At 36.9% G+C, this 17,951-nt stretch overlaps 1 pseudogene; it reads right to left on the bottom strand.

Annotated features, from left to right (window-relative positions):
* Positions 1 to 15,727: 15,727 nt before the first annotated feature.
* Positions 15,728 to 16,540, bottom strand: LOC148695703 (uncharacterized; annotated as a pseudogene).
* Between the last annotated feature and the right edge of the window lie 1,411 nt (positions 16,541 to 17,951).

The following is a 17,951-nucleotide window of genomic DNA, read 5'->3' as shown; positions in this document are numbered from 1 at the left end:
CGTCGCCGACACAAAATCAGAAAAAAAAAAAAAAAAAAAAAAAACTTTTTCAGTTACCGTTGGGAAGCCACGTGGCTTCCTACGGTCCGTTCGATCTCAATGGTTATTTAATTTGGACCGTTCGATCTCAACAGTCAAAAAAAATAAAAAAGTCTTATTTAATATCCACCGTTCGATCTGAGATCAATGGTGGATATTAATATGCTTTATAAATAAAAAAATAAAAGAAAAAATAGTTTTAAAATTAAGAAAAGTTACCGTTGTGACATGTGGCACAATCTGGAGTGTTGGAATTCAAATTTTTTTATATCCAACGGCAGAGATTAATTAATTGAATAAAAATTTAAAAAAATTGTAAAAAATTAAAAAAAAAATTGTTTTTACTTTTCTATAAATACCTTCTCATTATCATCTACCTTACACAACAATTTCATATTTTCTCAACTACTTTCAATCACATTCCTTTCTTTGTCTCAAAGTTTGAATCCATTTTTTTTCAACAAAATGACCCCTGGTCATTGAACATTGCTTTTGATTGGTTAAACAATTCTTCCTCTTTCTGATCGAGTTCCCACATCATCCTTGAGGAAGAAGAAGACATTGTAAGAAAGAAACAGAAACTATGAATAATGATACAGATTTTTGTGAAGAAGGAAGCAGAAACTATGAATAATGATAGAGATCTTGAGAAAATTGGTGTGAGATTTGTGAGGATGGATGGTGGATTATATGGAGGATTCAGAAAGGATTAGGTTGTACATAATGCCACGTGGCATGCCGTCATTCGTTACAAATCTAATGGAAATCTATCCTCAAAGATTGTGAACAGATTATGACACGTGGCATGCCGTCATTCGTTAAAAATCTGATGGAAATCTATCCTCAAAGATTATGAACAGATTATGACACGTGGCGCGACGTGATTGGTTAATAATCTTATCAGAAATCCATCACCAATAGTTGTATTTTCGGATAATGACACATGGCATAACGAGTACGATTAAAAAATTTATCGAAAATCCATCCCCAATAATTATCTTTTCGGATTTTATGACAAGTGGCGCAACGACAACGATTAAAAATCTTATCTGAAATTACAAATAAAATTATTTTGTATTATTTAATAATACTTTGGATATTGACACGTAGCGCAACGAGAACGATTAAAAATCTTATCCGATATTACAATTAAAATTATTTTGTATTATTTTATAAATAAAAAAAATACTAATATTTTATTGCCTATTGCCAGGGCTATTACTGTTCATTAAGGGCAGTTACTGTTCATTAGGTGGATTGAATAGTGCATAGCCTGGGGGGAGGACTCCAACGCTGGAGTTGCTCTAAGTGCCTGCAGCGTGGGCCCCGTCGCCTGCATTTTTTCGGACGGTTGGTCATGGGCCCATTGGATTGTCCGACTATTGGGATTGGGCTGGAGAGGTTTATGTGTGGATGGGTGGAAATGTTCTGAGGAATAAAGAAATGAGGGAGTCTCACTTTAAGCTCCTCTACACTCGAATCCTAATCTGTCAGGCTACAATGGAAGGAAGCGGAAGCAGAGCTTGACTGCTCAATTAGGCAGGAATAGCCCAACTCAGCGACTGAGTGGATCTAACGTTAATCACATTTTGTTTATGTTTATGTCAGGCATGTGGATCACACACGCGAAGCTAAGCGAACGAGCCAACAAGGCTGTTGCGCTAGGGCCCGCATTGCAGCCATCTACGCACGTGAGTTGTTGAATTACCCAAATCCGACGGTCTATGTTAATATAACTTTTTTTTTTTCAATTCAAACAAAATAAAAAAAAATGGAAAATATCTAAAAAAAAGTCTTTGTGGTCACAATATGGGCTGTTGGATTGCCAAAAAAAAAAAAAATTATCCAACGGTCCATATGAATTCTGTAAAATTCCATTCTCGGATTTCACTATTATAATTTATGTATTTTGTATTTGTAGGATTTTATATTATTTCTTTTCGTTAAGTTTAGAGTTTCAGCTAACTAGTTACAAACTTTAAATTTTCGTAGTTAGTTATTGAAAATTCGTAGACCATTTGAGGTTGTTCTTAATATTTTTAGATGGAGCTCTATCCCACGAATGAGTAGGCAAAAACCATTCGCATAACAGAGTTGTAACGAAGGAGAAATAAGCGAGCAAACATAGGGGCAATATGGTCATTTGGAGCTCTATAAATAGAAGGCCCCAATTTGTTGGAGGAACCTTCCCGATTTGGAAAAGGGACAGCCAAGTCGACTCAACGAATCGGATTCTTGCAACTCGACTCAAAATCTTGGTGAGTTTTCTAGGCCGGTCTCTAGCGAACTCCGGCGACGAAAAAGGTGAAAGATGTGGAAAAATAAGTGGAAGAGGAAGGAGAAGAAGAAGTGGAAAAACAAGTGGAGGAGGAGGAACTCCAACCCAAGCACAACTTCAATCCACATGAAATTGAGCCCTCACATGCTTCACCAACTCCCTCTCTCTGCCTCTTGTTCCCGGTGAAGACAACTTTAATCTCTCCCTCTCTCGATGAGAAAAACGCACCCAGTGAACCAAAAAAATAAAAAATAAAAATAAAAAAAATAATAATAAAGGTATAAAATTATTGCGTCATAGTCGCAATGCACCTTTAATCTTGCTGAAATCGATTCCTCAACCCATCTCCCTCTCTCCGCCTCTCTTTCCTTCTTCAGTGCACTGGTAATTCCTTAATTACTCGTCTTCCCTTTTCTCTCCGACAAAAAGACACCATTGGATAAAAAAAATTTAAAATTTTTTAATTACACTGGGCCACGACAACCCCATTTTACTTTGAGCTCAACAAATCAAGACTGTCCAATTTCCGTCCGCATGCAGAACCTTATACTAAGGTCTGCACCTTAGAAACGCCATGCAAGTACTGCCATTTCATATACGTTTCCCATATGATCATGGCATGGGGTTTGAAACAGTGTAACATGGCCCCATTCGGGGTCTACAAAAATTTTGTATGGTGCGGGGACCATCCCTCCTGTTGTTCCCCTAGCAATGAACACGACAAAATATGCTGACCGTCATTACCGGCCAACCTTGACACGTGGCGAGTAGCCATGTGAGGTAGTCAATCACCTGGTGAAGAAATTTTTAATTGTGATGGGAACACAAGTGGTACACCGCGTGTTTTGATAAGAGTGGTGATAAATTTTATTTTTTTTAAGTTACTAACTTTTTAGCACACATATCCCATCATTTATATAATAACACGTGGTGTATTACCTTGTGTACTGATCACACTTAAATTTCTCCACAGGTGGGTTGTTGGCTCCAAAGTGTCGACTGTAGCTGCCATTGCCAAGGGGTTCGGACATTTTTTTTTTCTTTCCTTCTAATAAGGAAACTGCCAAGGGGTCGGACTTAATTAGGAAGAGGAATGCACAGATTATGCCTTTGAAACCTCTTAAATATTGGAGGGGAAAACCTTCACCCAAACATATTAAATATGTTGTGCAAATACTTATACTACATACCTATATATTCATTCATTCACTTACTATATATTTATTTGTTACTATATATTCATTTATTCACTTATGAACAAATATATTTCTAGTACAATACATTGTACAAACAATAATTCGACGTCTTCCAACATCATTTTTTCTTTTATAAAAATGGTAGGGTACAACAGAATTAATCATTTGTATATTCGCAAGTTGACGAACATGACATATAACATACACATAATATGTAAATGGATCAATACACATAATATGTAAATGGATCACATAGCTAGTGGCGAAGCCAAAATTTTACCCCAATAGGAGCATGTTTATGTCATACTTTTAATCTTGACCCTTCACAAACATTAAATATGATGCCAAGATTCAACATCAATCTTAGATATCTATTGTTTTGCTAATTCTCTAGTATCTTATAGAAAAATGTCATCTTATTGGTTCTGGGATGTGAAGCACTAATATGGAGGGTGGAGTGTCTTGGGGTAGGATGGAGAGTGAAATCTAAAATTGATGTTACTTTTGGGGGTCAATAATGCACCCATTGCTACGGACTGGTTGGGTTTCAATTAGTTCCTTTTTTTTTTTTTTTTCCCGAAATTGAAAACCAAACCAAAATTACTATTCGGTTTAGTTTTATTGCAGTTTGGTTTGAGTTTGGTTCGATTTTTTTTTTTTTTACCTAAAAATTGTTTTTAACTAATTAGCTCGTACTTCTTAGTATGCTTGTAATTTTTTTTTTTTAGCAAACAATATTATATACACTAAGGGGGTGGGGGAGTGGGTTAAAACCTCTCTGAATTAGATATAGTTCATTTGCATCCTTGATCAGTCTTTCATTCAAAGACAACTTCTCTGCAAGAACTGCATATTTCTTATCCTTCTTCTTTCTTTGATTCAAGATTTTCAAAATGCTTCTCTACAAGTTCCCAAAGCCCATGAGATTTGAAGATGATTTTCATCTTAATAGTCCAAAACTCATAGTTGTCACCATTGAAGATTGGTGCTCTTAGCTCACCACTTCTGCAACCTGCTGCATGTCTGCTGATGAAGTCTTGATTCGAGAACTAAAAACTCAGATCAAGTTCATCTATGTTTGACCGATCCCATTTGAATGACAGCTAGAGGAATGACAGTTGTAATTAGCTCATAGGCTAGATTAAATGGAGGGCTGAGATTGATTGATATGTGTAGCTCTCTCTCTCTCTCTCTCTCTCTCTCTCTCATACAATGGTAATATGCTTGTACTGTTGTGAGCTCACAAGCTCAGCATGTGAATGATCAATGAAGCATCATCAAAGCAACATTCTCTGATTGAAGGAATATCCAGATTTTGTTCTTCCAATTTCGTGCTTCCATTTGTTCTTTCATTTTTCTACACTCATCACAGAGTATTTAGCTACAAATTCTAACATGGCCTCAGAACCAGTTTTGAACCAATATATGGGCGTTTGATTATGGAAGAATTGCAAGTTGCTTCAAGCGATCTTCCCTTCATTCGAACTTCGATTCTTAGTGATCCAAGTCTGACATGGCTGGCTCTAGTGGGAGTGATCTAAAAGCACCTATGTTTAGTGGACAGAATTTCGATTTTTGGCAGATTAACACTACTACGAAACCATTCATTAGTGTTGCTATGATAACCGACAAGAAACATATATTACTGTAGGATATTCAGTAAAATTCGACAAAAAATGGATGCAGTGATGGATATAATAAGCGACAGAATTGCCAGCATCAGGAAATGAATTTTCCGACAGAAATACTCTAAAACCAATAGAATTTGTGTTGGATATAACCGACAGAGAATATATTAATAATGAATAAATAAGAGCATTTTTTGTCGGATAAAACTGACAGAACTTGTGTCGGACATAACCGATAGAAAATATATTAATAATGAATAAATAAGAGCATTTTCTATCGAATAAAACCAACAGAAAATATATTAATAATAATAAAAATATAAACCACTTTCAAGAATAAAACTCGTTTGTCAGGAGATGATCCAAATGCTTCAGCAATCCGTGTCAGACAAACAGAAGCATGTTCCAAAACCTACATAATAACAAAAGGGGAACATTATGCAATGGAAATGAAAACTAGATAGACTTCTGTTGTTTTAACTTAGAAACTCTGGAAAGATGAAATTACCTTTGCATCATGATACTGCAGAAGGTTTGTCAACAATGGGACAACTTCCATCACAAAGTCAGCTGCATCTAAAGGAAGTTTCTTGCACATATTTGCAGCAGTTGATAATGCCACATGCTGTAACATAGAGACAGTTGAAGAAAATCCAAAGTAAAAATAAAACCTTACTCAACATATACCTAATTAAATTACAATGTGAAAAGTTAACAAGCAGGATTACCTAGACTCCTGTGGAGAAAAAATCCAGTTAAGAAAGCACTGCCATAAGAGCACCGGCTCGAAGACAGGCAGTTGGGTGTTCTTGTGATATTTTCTTGAGAGCTTGCAGTGACTGTTTGCATCATAACAACCATAGAAATTAGAACAGAGTAATCCAAACGTACATCTAAAATATGCACAAAAAAACATATATAAAAAAAATTCTCAGGAAATATCAATACTTGTGCTCATTACACAGCCATCAATTTAATATATGAACAACAAAGACAAACCTGCTCTGCCAAGTCCATGTACTCAATCGTCAACAACCTTGCACAAAAGCAAGAAACAACACCATAATGTACCACGGCGGCACAAGACGATGGAAGCACATCGCAAAGATGAGTGAGTGCTCTAGCTGTAAGAAGCATAATATCTGGATTGCTCTCATGATTAAGCAATCCCACAAGCACATGCACGAATGAATCAACCAAAAACGTGCTCAACGACTCCTCAATTCCAATTGAAAGCATTTCACACAACTGAGTCAAAGCTTCCATCCGTTTCCCTTCTTCCCCATCAGAAGGCATCGACACAAGGAAGAGATGGAATGGATTTATTTTAAGAAAATTTTCATTATTGTAGGTTAAAACCGATAGAAATATTTTTTAAAATAAAAACCGACAAAAAATTTTCATTACTGCCGGTTATAACCGACAGAAAAAAAATGGCGACAAAAATCCCCCCAAAATTCCCTCCCAAAATTTTATATTCCACCCCCCAAAAAAAAAAATTGTTACGATTTAAAAAAAAAAAAAATTATTATTTAATAAATAAATAAACAATATGTATTTAAATAGAATACGTTTTTTAAAATTAAATAAATAATTTTTTGGTTTAATGGAAAATAACCCATGTAAAATATGCGATAAAGAAACAAAAATATCATTGTACAATGAAAATGTCATCACACAAACTAAATATTGTCTAATCAATACTTGAAAAACATAAATAAAAATTTAGCACAAATTACTTTTCCTACTTCAAAATTTAGGCAAATTTAACGGAGATATGCATTCTATGAAACTATTTGATAGTTATTTTAGGCAAACTTATTTGTACACAATCCGAGATTGCATACGTAAGAAATCGTAAAAAACAAACATTCAGAGATTACGTAACGGAACAAAAGTTTTCGACGGTTGTAAACGAAAAATCACAATTTAATGGTTATTTTAGCTCTGATTTTAATGATTTTTTTTACAGCTACACTCTTCGACCCTATAAGAAGGTAATGAATAAATTTGATCTTCAATTTAAAATATTTACACTAGTGGATACCACAAAATCTTATTTTATACTTAATGGAAGTATAACATTAACTCTTAAGTGTTTATATAATCTACCGTTTTGACACGATACACATTCTACGAAACTTTTTTCAATGATCTAATAGTGAAACTTGTTTGTACACACTTCGACATCACATACGTAAAGAATCACAGAAAACAAACATTCAGAGAATAGGTAACGGAACAAAGTTTTTTACGGTTATACACGAAAAATCACAATTTAACGGTTATTTTGGCTCCGATTTTAATGATTTTGTACGACTACACTCATTGACCCTATAAGAATGTAATGAATAAATTTGATCTTCAATTAAAAATATTTACACTAGTGGATACCACAAAATCTTAATTTATACTTAATGGAAGTATAACATTAACTTTTAAGTGTTTATTTAATCTACTGTTTTGATGCGATACACATTCTACGAAACTTTTTTCAATGATCTAACCGTCAAACTTGTTTGTACACTCCAAGATCACATACATAAAAAATCACAAAAAACAAACATTCAGAGATTAGGTAATGGAACAAAAGTTTTCGATAGTTATAAACGAAAAATCACAATTTAACGGTTGTTTTGGCTCCGATTTTAATGATTTTTTACAGCTACACTCCTCGATCCTATAAGAATGTAATGAATAAATTTGATCTTCAATTTAAAATATTTACACTAGTGAATACCACAAAATCTTATTTTATACTTAATGGAAGTATAACATTAACTCTGAAGTGTTTATTTAATCTACTGTTTTGACGCGATACACATTCTATGAAACTTTTTTCAATGATTTAACTGTCAAACTTGTTTGTACATACTCCGAGATCGCATAAGTAAAAAATCACAAAAAACAAACATTCAAAGAATAGGTAACAGAACAAAAGTTTTCGACGGTTATAAATGAAAATTCACAATTTAACGGTTATTTTAGCTCCGATTTTGATAATTTTTTACATCTACACTTCTCGACCTTTAAGAATGCATTGAACGAATTTGATATTCAATTTAAAAAATCTACACTAGTGGATACCACAAAATCTTATTTTATACTTGATGGGGAAGTATAACGTTAACTCTAAGTGTTTGTTTAATCTACTGTTTTGATGCGATACGCATTCTACAAAACGTTTTTCAATGATCCAACCGTCAAACTTGTTTGTACACACTCCGAGATCGCATACGTAAAAAATCACAAAAAAAAAACATTCAAAGATTACGTAACAGAACAAAAAATTTCGACGGTTATAAACGAAAATTCACAATTTAACTATTAGTTTAGCTCCAATTTTAATGATTTTTTACAGCTACACTCCTTGACCCTATAAGAATGTATTGAACGAATGCGATCTTCAATTTAAAAAATTTATACTAGTGGATACCACAAAATCTTATTTTATACTTGATGGGGAACTATAACATTAACTAAGTGTTTGTTTAATCTACCGTTTTGATGTGATACACATTCTACGAAACGTTTTTTAACGATCCAACCGTCAAACTTGTTTGTACACACTCCGAGATCACATATGTAAAAAATCACAAAAAATAAACATTCAGAGGTTAGGTAATGCAACAAAAGTTTTCGATGGTTATAAACGAAAAATCACAATTTAACGGTTATTTTAGCTTCGATTTTGATGATTTTTTACAGCTACACTCCTCGACCCTATAAGACCGTAATGAATGAATTTGATCTTCAATTTAAAATATTTACACTAGTGGATAAATCTTATTTTATACTTAATGGAAGTACAACATTAACTCTTAAGTGTTTGTTAAATCTATCAATTTAATAGGATATGCATTCTGCGAAACTAGTTCCAACGATCCAACCATCAAATATGTTTGTATATACTCCGAGATAGCATGTGTAAAAAATCGCAAAAAAAAAAAAAAAAACCATTCAGAGATTATTCTGGCGACCATCCAAAATTTTGTTTTGTTCGTGTCAGTTATATCCGATAGGGCTATGAGTGAAAAAAAAAATATTTAAAACATGTGTTTATTTATTTATTTTTAATCAATATAACATTTTAAAATAATAAAATCAGACATGATATGACACACCTCGACCAAAATCAGGGCGTGTTGACTGTCACGTGAGGGTGACGTAGCCATGTGCGCAGTGCGGAAATGATAAGGATAAAAAGAAATGTGAACAGCTAAGAACCAATCTAACTAATTTACACTAAGCAAATAAAAGTGCAATCCCGATATTTAAGTGTGGTTACACAATAATCAGAGTATAGGTAGCCAAAGTGCAATCCAGTAGGACAAGTACTAATTATACAATACCATAAGTGGTTATACATTAGTGATAATCTGTCAGAACCGCTGTCAATTCCTCGTAAGCCACCAACAAGCACTCTTACCTAAAACCTGGAGGGGCGCAAAACAAAAAGTGTGAGTGGGCAAAAACAAAGTTTTTGAAAACCATTTCACTTGTCAAGGGTAATAACCCCTCGCTGTAAAACCTGTATAATTTCCCAGAAAATAAAATACATACGTATATCAAAACCATGTTTGGAATAGCAAAATCCACATATATGCCATGTCAAATATCTCAACATAAAATATGTAAGCCAGATGATATAAATCAATGCAAATGATATGTCAGCCGGAGTCACTTAATATGACCTGTACGGCTGAATCTATAGCTCATCCATCTAGCTGGAGTCACCTAATATAACTTGTATGGCTCAACCAATAGCTCAGCAAGTATGCCTGCACACGAGTCGTAACCACCAAAAGTGCTCTGTACGACAGGACTTGGTGTAAATAAATACGCTCAAGTGCTACGATCACGTGAAGACTGTGCAAATGATCGCGGGTCACCTACGAGTTGGAACCACCTATAGTGGTTCGTACGACAGGACTGTGCACCTAACTTAGATCCAAGGTGAGCGTATAGTGAGGGAGGTGAACATCACATGAAAGACTGTGACCTGACAACGAGCGGGAGCACTGACACTGGGGTGCAGGTTTATGAGCTATAATACATCTTAACATAATCATGCAACTCACATCCACAATCTATAAACTCACTTGGCACTTACCTGAGCTTCTGCAGCGTCAAATATAAATATGTGCAACTACTAAATGCATATTCTAAGTATAAAATATTTGGCATAGCATTTCAAAACATAATTCCATTTAAATGAGTTTTTGGGAAAAATATCAAGCATTTATATACTGAAAACCAAAAGCCCACTCAGTGATATGTGGCAGGGTTGTAACCCCCAAGCCTCGCCTGACTGTGCTCGTCCTTTGGAAACGTCTCACTTATATGTGAAACAACTATTTTAACGTTATTTTAAGCACATAACCAAAACTAGGTAATAACTTCTCATACGTTGCTCAATTGGGGTATTTGAATATACCATCGTGGCCTACTCAACCCCACGAACATCCCCATATTTTTAGAATAATTTTCTAAGTTCCCACGTGCCCTCACGTGCTAACGAAGGCACGGCCACACGCGCCGTCCACGCGCAGGCACGTGCCTGGCACATTGACGAATTCCCTGATGGTGTTAAGGAATATTGCGTTAAATAACAGCATATACCGTTAATTTTACCTGATGCCATTAGCATATTCTGTCAAAATTGATGGAATATTCTCCTTCTTCTTCGATGGTTCACCGAATTCTAGCGCTGGCCACCGCTGCACTCGCTGGTTTCTGGAAAAACTTAAAACTTGAATATCTTCGCCATTTCTCAACCAAATTTCATGAAATTTGTACCAAAATGAAGCTCTAAACGAGTAGAACTAGTTCTTACCACTTTTACATCCTAAACCCAACAGAAAATGGTCGGGAAAATCCTTGAAAAATGGGCTATGCATGCAATCCCACAACCAAGCTCATTTCAACGTCTAAACTTAACCAAAACTAGCCTAACATGCTAGAGAAGATGAATTCTTACCTTCTTAAGTCTTAAATCCAGCTAATATCTTCTCAATCACACAGAAGAAAATTCCACTCCTTGCCGGAGCTCGGGCATCTCGAGTTCTACTAGTCTTTTCCTCAAACAAAAGGCATGGCTCGACTCCAAGGCTTGCAAGGAGTTCAAAAACAACCTCTACTAACTCGATCTGTGAAAGATGAAGCTGGTATAGAGATTGGGCGTACGGATTGTATGGACGAGGAAGACTTGAGAGAGGGAGAGAAAGAAGTCTATACGTGTGTGTGTCCAGATTGGATATCCATATAAAATCCTTACGCCCTAATTGGGCTACCAATTGTAGGCTAAGATTCATCCAAAACAATCCCAAGTTTCAATTGGGTCCAAAGAAGTAAGAAAATAAAATAATTAGTCCGTTTTCTTAGCCCAATAATACATGCACAACCCAACGCTTAAGGGTAAAATAGTCATTCCACGCTATCGAGGATAAAATATATTATATTTCAGGACGGGTTGTCACAACCTACCCCCTTAAGAAAATTTTGTTCCCGAAATTTCATACAATAATAAACAATGATTAATATCCATAAAACAAGCGTGGGTACAAATCCCTTATGCAATTCTCCGTCTCCCATGTGGCTTCCTCCACCGAATGATTTCTCTACAAAACTTTCACTAAGCGTACGGTCTTATTCCTCAAAACCTTATCTTTCCAATCCAAAATCGTCACTGGCTCCTCGTTATAAGTTAAATCTAGATTAATTTCCAATGATTGAGGAGGTATCACATGTGATGGATCTCAGACATAATGACAAAGCATGGAAACATGAAAAACATCATGCACTTTAGATAACTCTGGATGCAACCCAAGCCTGTAAGCAACTTCACCGACTCGCTCGGTGATTTGATACGGTCCGATGTACCTAGGACTTAGCTTACCCTTTTTCCCGAACCGTACTACACCTTCCATGGTGATAACTTTAAAAACACCCAATCACCAACTTTATACACCCGATCAGTGGCATGCTTGTCTGCTAGACTCTTTTGTTGATCCTGGGCCACTTTCAGGTTAGACTTAATTACCTGAATATTCTGAGCAGTCTCATCTACAATATCAGGGCCCACCAATACTCTTTCACCAACCTCTAACTAGCATAATGGCGTACGACAAGACTTACCATAAAGTGCCTCAAAATGTGACATACCAATGCTCGAATGGTAGCTGTTATTGTAGGCAAATTCCATCAAATTTAAATGTTTATGCCAAGCATCACCAAACTGCAATATCGAAGATCTCAACATATCCTTTAATGTCTGAATAGTCCTCTCAGATTGCCCGTCTGTTTGAGGATGATATGTTGTACTATAGAGTAACCTCGAACCAAGAGCCTCCTGAAATGCCACCCAGAACTTAGAAGTGAACCTAGGATCCCGATCAGAAATAATACTAACTGGAACCCCGTGGTATTTAACAATCTTTGATATGAATAACTCAGCTAATCGGCTTAAAGAATATTTCCCCCTTACTGGAATAAAGTGCGTTGATTTAGTAAGCCGATCCACTATCACCCAAATACCATCATAACCATTTCGTGTACGAGGAAGTTTATACACGAAATCCATGGTGATATCTTCCCAATTCCACTGTGGTGTGGGAAGTGGTTGCATCAATCCAAATGGCTTTTTCCTTTCAGCTTTGACCTGTTGACAAATGGCACACCTACTCACATATTCAGCAATTTCTCTTTTCATGCCAGGCCAGCAATAAAATGGTCGAATGGTATGATACATTTTAGTACCCCCAGGATGCATTGCATATGCCGATATATGCGCTTCATCAAAAATTTCTTTCTTTAATTCAGCATTATTCGGCACGTACATTCGTCTCTCTTGCATAAGCATACCATTTGACTCCCGAACTCTAAGATCTTTCTTTTTCCCCTGTGATAAAGCATGAATTAACTCCTGGGTTTCTTCATCATTCATCTGAGCCTCGAGCACATGATCAATTAAAATTGGTTTGACCTGGAAACTAGCAAGCAAAGCTTCCTCTCGATCTTCCACCCCTAACTTCACTCCAGTGGATCTCAAATCTGCAAGAAGAGGGATACAACAAGCATATAAAGCATTAATCCGGCCCTAAGACTTCCTACTAAGTGCGTTTGCCAACATATTTGCAAGACCAGAGTGATACTTAATTGTGCAATCATAATCACTGAGCAATTCAATCCATCTTCATTGTCGAAGATTAAGATCCCTCTGAGTGAAAAGATAATGAATACTTTTATGATCTGTAAAAATCTTACATTTTTCACCTTAAAGATAATGTCTCCAAATCTTCAAGGCAAAGATAATGGCTGCTAATTCAAGATCATGAGTAGGATAATTCATCTCATGAGGCTTCAACTGTCGCGAAGCGTAAGCAATCACCTTACCATGCTGCATCAACACACAACCTAGACCATTCAATGAAGCATCACTGTAGATCTCAAAATTACCACTATTATCTGGGACCGTCAAAATAGGTGCATGAGTGAGACAATACTTCAACTGCTGGAAACTCTGCTCACAATTATCGTTCCACTCAAATCTAACATCTTTTCTTGTCAACCTCATTAGTGGTAATGCAATAATAGAAAAATCTTTAACAAACCGTCTATAATAACCTGCTAGACCAAGGAAACTCCGTACCTCCATAATAGTTCGTGGCTGCTCCCAATTCTCAACAGCTGCTACCTTTTGAGGGTCCACCTAAATACCTTTAGCCGATATAACATGTCCCAAAAATGCCACTTGATCTAACCAAAATCGGCATTTGCCAAACTTAGCATACAATTAATGTTCCCTCAATTTCTTCAACACCAAAGTGAGATGTCGAACATGCTCTGCTTTAGACTTAGAGTACACCAGAATATCGTCAATAAAGACAATGACAAATCTATCTAGATATGGCTGGAATACTCGATTCATCAAGTCCATAAAAGCTGCAAGCTCATTAGTTAACCTGAATGGCATCACAAGAAACTCATAATGACCATATCGAGTCCTAAAAGCCGTCTTAGGAACATCCTCGTTTTTGATCTTCAACTGATAGTAACCAGACCTCAAATCAATATTAGAAAACATACAGTCACCTTGAAGCTGATCAAATAAATCATCTATACGTGGTAACGGATAACGGTTCTTAATTGTTACCCGATTCAATTATCGATGGTCAATACATAGCCTCAAAGTCCTATCTTTCTTCCGTACAAATAAAATTGGAGCTCTCCAGGGTGAATTACTAGGCTGAATAAAACCCTTATCAACTAGTTCCTGTAATTGAATTTTCAATTCTTTCAATTCAACATGAGCCATTCGATAAAAAGTTAAAGATATAGGGTCTATACCTGGAAGTAAATCAATGGTGAATTCCACGTCTTGGTCTGGCGGTAGTCCAAGTAAATCATCAGGGAATACGTCATGAAAATGCCTGACCATTCGCACATCCTCCACACTACTAGGAGTATTATCATTCAACACCACATGAACCAAATATCCCTAACAACTTTTTCTTTAATAAACTTTTAGCCCTTACGGCCGAAATAATGCCGTGCCTTATTCCACTACGTTCGCCCACGAATGTAACCTTAGGCAATCCAGGACGATGAAAAGAGACTTGTCTTCCCGTAGCAACCTATATTAGCACGATTATAATGTAACCAATCTGTGCCCAAAATAACATCAAAATCAATAATATCTAACGGAATGAGGTTAGTGAGCATAACAACATCCTCCACCAACACGGGACATCCTGTATACACACAGCTAACATAACATGTCTCCCTCTAGGCATTGAAATCTCTAAATTACACCCAAGAGGTGTAGGATAAGGTTGTGTCGTCTGAGCAAATGTATGAGAAATAACAGAATGCGTAGCACCACAACCAATTAATACTCTAGCAAAATGACCAAGAATATTCAACATACCCATGATCAAATCCGGATTATTCAGAGTATCCTGCAGTGTAATGTGGTGAATATACCCCTGCGCCTGCTGTCGTCTTTCTCGACCTCTGCTAGCCTGATTACCATGTCCCTACACACTATGCCCATGACCTGGTTGACTAGGCTGCCTCGATGGTCCTGCACTACTAGAAGTAACCTCCATGTGTTAGGACTATCCTCTAGGATACCATTGAGACCCACCAGCTGAATAGGGAAGATACGATGTATAACCTCCAGAATGCTGAGGGTAACCACTCTGATAATATGGATCTTGCGAATACTAATACTGCCCTGTAGAATAAGGAGCTACCCGTCTGAGTATAACTAGTAGGTACTGAAACTTGCTGCATCGAAACTGGTGGTGGTAAAGAAGGCGGCTGGGGCTTCTGCTGATTCTGTGGACAATGAATAGCCTGACCACAAGTATAGCATCCGCTACTACCTCGCTTACATTCCCTAAAATGTCTATTATTACATCTGCGACATAAGGGTGCACCTGTGCAACCAGAATCCCTCTGTCTCAGAAAACGAGGACCCCCAGAAAATCTACCAACCCTTCTCTGCCTGGTGGAACTCAAAGCCCCACTAGAAGAACTGGAACTGGCACCACTTCTCTTTAAACTTTGAGTCTTACGAAAGGTCATTGAGACAATTGACCCTTATCTTTATCATTTTTCTTCTGGTTACCATCTTTGTCTTCTTCCTCCTCGCTATCACTGGGCATATTATTTGAATCTTCAATTTGAAGCAAAATCTCATAAAACTCCTGGTAAATAGCACAGGGAGTCGTGGTCGCCATAGAACGCCATTTCTTTCAAGTACCCAACCTAAAACGACGGAGCATCTCTACTGGATTAGTAGCAATCTCCAGGTGATAACGAGACAAATCAATAAACCTCATATAATACTCATTAGCTGTCATCTTTCCCTGCTTCAGGTGCGTAAATTCTTGCTTCTTGCGATCTATATGCTCTGGAGGAATGAATCTCTTCTGAAATAACCGTTTAAAAATTTCCCAATTAGCAGTTTCCTCTGGTGATAACTGATAAGACTCCTGTCTCCACCAAGATGCAGGCTCCTGACCTAAAAACCAAGTAATCGTCTCAACCCACTTATCCTCAGGGAGATTTCCGTGTCTCTACATCAAACGGAAAGTCTTCTCAAGATGATTGAGTCACCGCTCAACTCCTTCATGTCCTTCATTTCTTATAAACTTATCCAACTTTAGATGATACATAGTTTCCAGAGGAGTCCTCTGGGGAGGGCGAAGCGAAAACTGAATAGCATTGGCTATAACTTCCCCTAACTGAGCAATATCAGGGAAACTAGACTCAGCCGAGGAATGTGGCTTTCTACGAGGCGACATAGTTCTGACAGAAGACACCAAAATAATTAGAATATTCACTAGATATGCAGGACTACCAAACCTAGGCTCTAATACCAAATTGACACACCCCGACCAAAATCAAGGCGTGCTGGCCGTCACGTGAGGGTGATGTAGCCATGTGCGCAGTGCAAAAATGATAATGATATAAAGAAATGTGAATAACTAAGAACTAAGCTAACTAATTTACACTAAGCAAATAAAAGTGCAATCTCGATATTTAAGTGTGGTTACACAATAATCAGAGCATAGGTAGCCAAAGTGCAGTCCAGCATAACAAGTACTAATTATACAATACCAGAGGTGCTAATTATACAATACCAGAGGTGGGCATTCATTAGTGATAATCTGTCAGAACCGCCGCCAATTCCTCATAAGCCACCAACAAGCACTCCTACCTAAAACCTAGAGGGGCAAAAAACAGAAAGTGTGAGTGGCCAAAAACAAAGCTGTTCAAAACCATTTCACTTGTCAAAGGTAATAACCCTTCACTGTAAAACCTGTATAATTTCCCATAAAATAGAATACATACGTATATGAAAACCATGCTGGGATTAGTAAAATCCACATATATGCCATGTCAAATATCTCAGCATAAAATATGTAAGCCAGGTGATAAAAATCAATGTAAATGATATGCCAGCCGGAGTCACTTAATATGACCTGTACGGCTGAATCTATAGCTCATCCATCTAGCCGGAGTCACCTAATATGACTTGTACGACTTAACCAATACCTCAACAAGTAGGCCTGCACACAAGTCGGAACCACCTAAAGTGGTTTGTATGACAGGACTGGGTGTAAATAAATACGCTTAAGTGCTATGATCACATGAAGACTGTGCGAATGATTGCGAGTCACCTATGAGTCGGAACCACCTATAGTGGTCTGTATGACAGGGATGTGCATCTAACTTAGATCTAAGGTGAGCGTATGGTGCGAGAGGTGAACATCACGTGAAGGACTGTGCCCTGACCACGAGCGGGAGCACTAACACCGGGGTGCAGGTTTATGAGCTATAATACATCTCAACATAATCATGCAACTCACATCCACAATCTATAAACTCACCTGGCACTTACCTAAGCTTCTGCAGCATCAAACATAAATATGTGCAACTACTAAATGCATATTCTAAGTATAAAATATTTGGCATGGCATTTCAAAACATAATTCCATTTAAATGACTTTCTGGGAAAAATACCAAGCATATATATATATATATATATACACTGAAAACCAAAAGCCCACTCACTGATATGTGGCAGGGTCGTAACCCCCGAGCCTCGCTTGACTGCGCTTGTCCTTTGGAAACATCTCACCTATATGTGAAACAACTATTTTAATGTTATTTTAAGTATATAACCAAAACTAGGTAATAACTTCTCATACGTTGCTCAATTGGGGTATTTGAATATACCATCGTGGCCTACTTAACCCTATGAACATCCCATATTTTTAGAATAATTTTCTAAGTTCC

Source organism: Pyrus communis, chromosome 7, assembly GCF_041283825.1.
Source record: "Pyrus communis isolate YQ-2024b chromosome 7, ASM4128382v1, whole genome shotgun sequence".
Lineage (NCBI taxonomy): Eukaryota > Viridiplantae > Streptophyta > Magnoliopsida > Rosales > Rosaceae > Pyrus > Pyrus communis.
This window is presented reverse-complemented; position numbering and strand designations above follow the sequence as displayed.